This window comes from Alosa pseudoharengus, unplaced genomic scaffold (assembly GCF_046254945.1).
Source record: "Alosa pseudoharengus isolate Yale_2024_CS ecotype anadromous, Long Island Sound unplaced genomic scaffold, YU_APseudo_1.1 YU_APseudo_1.1_scf_38, whole genome shotgun sequence".
NCBI lineage: Eukaryota > Metazoa > Chordata > Actinopteri > Clupeiformes > Clupeidae > Alosa > Alosa pseudoharengus.
In genome coordinates this window covers 431,707-437,202 of record NW_027468761.1, presented here as the reverse complement: position 1 = coordinate 437,202, position 5,496 = coordinate 431,707, and positions in this window count along the sequence as shown.

Genomic DNA, 5,496 nt, shown 5'->3' with positions numbered 1-5,496 from the left:
ATCAAACCAATTTTGTTACACTTTTTTTGCACTAGTTCATGCATTTCACATGTCTAGACGTGAAATAAAAAATAATTTGGACAATATCTGACAGATTTTGAAATTTGTCAAAAATCTGTCTTTTGTCCTGACCCCGGACCTTATGTGAAAACTAAGAAAAACTGAAAAGTACTAAAAAAAAATCAAACCAATTTTTTCACACTTTCTTGCCCTAGTTCATGCATTTCACATGTCTATAAGTGAAATAAAAAATGATTTGGACAATATCTGACAGATTTTGAAATTTGTCAGAAATCTGTATTTTGTCCTGACCCCGGACCTTATGTGAAAACTAAGAAAAAATGAAAAGTACTAAAAAAAATCAGACCAATTTTTTTTCACTTTTTTTGCCCTAGTTCATGCATTTCACATGTCTAGAAGTGAAATAAAAAATTATTTGGACAATATCTGACAGATTTTGAAATTTGTCAAAAATCTGTCTTTTGTCCTGACCCCGGACCTTATGTGAAAACTAAGAAAAACTGAAAAGTACTAAAAAAAAATCAAACCAATTTTGTTACACTTTTTTGCACTAGTTCATGCATTTCACATGTCTAGACGTGAAATAAAAAATAATTTGGACAATATCTGACATATTTTGAAATTTGTCAAAAATCTGTCTTTTGTCCTGACCCCGGACCTTATGTGAAAACTAAGAAAAACTGAAAAGTACTAAAAAAAATCAGACCAATTTTTTTTCACTTTTTTTGCCCTAGTTCATGTATTTCACATGTCTAGAAATGAAATAAAAAATGATTTGGACAATATCTGACAGATTTTGAAATTTGTCAAAAATCTGTCTTTTGTCCTGACCCCGGACCTTATGTGAAAACTAAGAAAAACTGAAAAGTACTAAAAAAAAATCAAATCAATTTTGTTACACTTTTTTGCACTAGTTCATGCATTTCACATGTCTATAAGTGAAATAAAAAATGATTTGGACAATATCTGACATATTTTGAAATTTGTCAAAAATCTGTCTTTTGTCCTGACCCCGGACCTTATGTGAAAACTAAGAAAAACTGAAAAGTACTAAAAAAAATCAGACCAATTTTTTTTCACTTTTTTTGCCCTAGTTCATGTATTTCACATGTCTAGAAATGAAATAAAAAATGATTTGGACAATATCTGACAGATTTTGAAATTTGTCAAAAATCTGTCTTTTGTCCTGACCCCGGACCTTATGTGAAAACTAAGAAAAACTGAAAAGTACTAAAAAAAAATCAAATCAATTTTGTTACACTTTTTTGCACTAGTTCATGCATTTCACATGTCTATAAGTGAAATAAAAAATGATTTGGACAATATCTGACATATTTTGAAATTTGTCAAAAATCTGTCTTTTGTCCTGACCCCGGACCTTATGTGAAAACTAAGAAAAACTGAAAAGTACTAAAAAAAAATCAAACCAATTTTGTTACACTTTTTTGCACTAGTTCATGCATTTCACATGTCTAGACGTGAAATAAAAAATAATTTGGACAATATCTGACATATTTTGAAATTTGTCAAAAATCTGTCTTTTGTCCTGACCCCGGACCTTATGTGAAAACTAAGAAAAACTGAAAAGTACTAAAAAAAAATCAAACCAATTTTGTTACACTTTTTTGCACTAGTTCATGCATTTCACATGTCTAGACGTGAAATAAAAAATAATTTGGACAATATCTGACATATTTTGAAATTTGTCAAAAATCTGTCTTTTGTCCTGACCCCGGACCTTATGTGAAAACTAAGAAAAACTGAAAAGTACTAAAAAAAATCAAATCAATTTTGTTACACTTTTTTGCACTAGTTCATGCATTTCACATGTCTATAAGTGAAATAAAAAATGATTTGGACAATATCTGACATATTTTGAAATTTGTCAAAAATCTGTCTTTTGTCCTGACCCCGGACCTTATGTGAAAACTAAGAAAAACTGAAAAGTACTAAAAAAAATCAGACCAATTTTTTTTTCACTTTTTTTGCCCTAGTTCATGCATTTCACATGTCTAGAAGTGAAATAAAAAATAATTTGGACAATATCTGACATATTTTGAAATTTGTCAAAAATCTGTCTTTTGTCCTGACCCCGGACCTTATGTGAAAACTAAGAAAAACTGAAAAGTACTAAAAAAAATCAGACCAATTTTTTTTTCACTTTTTTGCCCTAGTTCATGCATTTCACATGTCTAGAAGTGAAATAAAAAATAATTTGGACAATATCTGAGAGATTTTGAAATTTGTCAAAAATCTGTCTTTTGTCCTGACCCCGGACCTTATGTGAAAACTAAGAAAAACTGAAAAGTACTAAAAAAAATCAGACCAATTTTTTTTCACTTTTTTTGCCCTAGTTCATGCATTTCACATGTCTAGAAATGTAATAAAAAATGATTTGGACAATATCTGAGAGATTTTGAAATTTGTCAAAAATCTGTCTTTTGTCCTGACCCCGGACCTTATGTGAAAACTAAGAAAAACTGCAAGGGACTAAAAAAAATCAAACCAATTTTTTTACACTTTTTTGCCCTAGTTCATGCATTTCACATGTCTAGACGTGAAATAAAAAATGATTTGGACAATATCTGACATATTTTGAAATTTGTCAAAAATCTATCTTTTGTCCTGACCCCGGACCTTATGTGAAAACTAAAAAAAACTGAAAGGTACTAAAAAAAATCAAACCAATTTTTTTACACTTTTTTGCCCTAGTTCATGCATTTCACATGTCTATAAGTGAAATAAAAAATGATTTGGACAATATCTGACATATTTTGAAATTAGTCAAAAATCTATCTTTTGTCCTGACCCCGGACCTTATGTGAAAACTAAGAAAAACTGCAAGGTACTAAAAAAAAATCAGACCAATTTTTTTTCACTTTTTTTGCCCTAGTTCATGCATTTCACATGTCTAGAAGTGAAATAAAAAATAATTTGGACAATATCTGACATATTTTGAAATTTGTCAAAAATCTGTCTTTTGTCCTGACCCCGGACCTTATGTGAAAACTAAGAAAAACTGAAAAGTACTAAAAAAAATCAGACCAATTTTTTTTCACTTTTTTTGCCCTAGTTCATGTATTTCACATGTCTAGAAATGAAATAAAAAATGATTTGGACAATATCTGACAGATTTTGAAATTTGTCAAAAATCTGTCTTTTGTCCTGACCCCGGACCTTATGTGAAAACTAAGAAAAACTGAAAAGTACTAAAAAAAAATCAAATCAATTTTGTTACACTTTTTTGCACTAGTTCATGCATTTCACATGTCTATAAGTGAAATAAAAAATGATTTGGACAATATCTGACATATTTTGAAATTTGTCAAAAATCTGTCTTTTGTCCTGACCCCGGACCTTATGTGAAAACTAAGAAAAACTGAAAAGTACTAAAAAAAAATCAAACCAATTTTTTACACTTTTTTTTTGCACTAGTTCATGCATTTCACATGTCTAGACGTGAAATAAAAAATAATTTGGACAATATCTGACATATTTTGAAATTTGTCAAAAATCTGTCTTTTGTCCTGACCCCGGACCTTATGTGAAAACTAAGAAAAACTGAAAAGTACTAAAAAAAAATCAAACCAATTTTGTTACACTTTTTTGCACTAGTTCATGCATTTCACATGTCTAGACGTGAAATAAAAAATAATTTGGACAATATCTGACATATTTTGAAATTTGTCAAAAATCTGTCTTTTGTCCTGACCCCGGACCTTATGTGAAAACTAAGAAAAACTGAAAAGTACTAAAAAAAAATCAAATCAATTTTGTTACACTTTTTTGCACTAGTTCATGCATTTCACATGTCTATAAGTGAAATAAAAAATGATTTGGACAATATCTGACATATTTTGAAATTTGTCAAAAATCTGTCTTTTGTCCTGACCCCGGACCTTATGTGAAAACTAAGAAAAACTGAAAAGTACTAAAAAAAATCAGACCAATTTTTTTTTCACTTTTTTTGCCCTAGTTCATGCATTTCACATGTCTAGAAATTAAATAAAAAATGATTTGGACAATATCTGACAGATTTTGAAATTTGTCAGAAATCTGTATTTTGTCCTGACCCCGGACCTTATGTGAAAACTAAGAAAAACTGAAAAGTACTAAAAAAAATCAGACCAATTTTTTTTCACTTTTTTGCCCTAGTTCATGCATTTCACATGTCTATAAGTGAAATAAAAAATGATTTGGACAATATCTGACATATTTTGAAATTTGTCAAAAATCTATCTTTTGTCCTAACCCCGGACCTTATGTGAAAACTAAAAAAAAACTGAAAGGTACTAAAAAAAATCAAACCAATTTTTTTACACTTTTTTGCCCTAGTTCATGCATTTCACATGTCTATAAGTGAAATAAAAAATGATTTGGACAATATCTGACATATTTTGAAATTTGTCAAAAATCTATCTTTTGTCCTGACCCCGGACCTTATGTGAAAACTAAAAAAAACTGAAAGGTACTAAAAAAAATCAAACCAATTTTTTTACACTTTTTTGCCCTAGTTCATGCATTTCACATGTCTAGAAATGAAATAAAAAATGATTTGGACAATATCTGACATATTTTGAAATTTGTCAAAAATCTGTCTTTTGTCCTGACCCCAGACCTTATGTGAAAACTAAGAAAAACTGCAAGGTACTAAAAAAAAATCAAACCAATTTTTTCACACTTTCTTGCCCTAGGTCATGCATTTCACATGTCTAGAAATTAAATAAAAAATGATTTGGACAATATCTGACAGATTTTGAAATTTGACAAAAATCTGTCTTTTGTCCTGACCCCGGACCTTATGTGAAAACTAAGAAAAACTGAAAAGTACTAAAAAAAAAAAGACCAATTTTTTTTCACTTTTTTTGCCCTAGTTCATGCATTTCACATGTCTAGAAGTGAAATAAAAAATGATTTGGACAATATCTGAGAGATTTTGAAATTTGTCAAAAATCTGTCTTTTGTCCTGACCCCGGACCTTATGTGAAAACTAAGAAAAACTGAAAAGTACTAAAAAAAAATCAAATCAATTTTGTTACACTTTTTTGCACTAGTTCATGCATTTCACATGTCTAGAAATTAAATAAAAAATGATTTGGACAATATCTGACAGATTTTGAAATTTGTCAAAAATCTGTCTTTTGTCCTGACCCCGGACCTTATGTGAAAACTAAGAAAAACTGAAAAGTACTAAAAAAAATCAGACCAATTTTTTTTCACTTTTTTTGCCCTAGTTCATGCATTTCACATGTCTAGAAATGAAATAAAAAATGATTTGGACAATATCTGACAGATTTTGAAATTTGTCAAAAATCTGTCTTTTGTCCTGACCCCGGACCTTATGTGAAAACTAAGAAAAACTGAAAGGTACTAAAAAAAATCAAACCAATTTTTTTAAACTTTTTTGCCCTAGTTCATGCATTTCACATGTCTAGAAGTGAAATAAAAAATAATTTGGACAATATCTGAGAGATT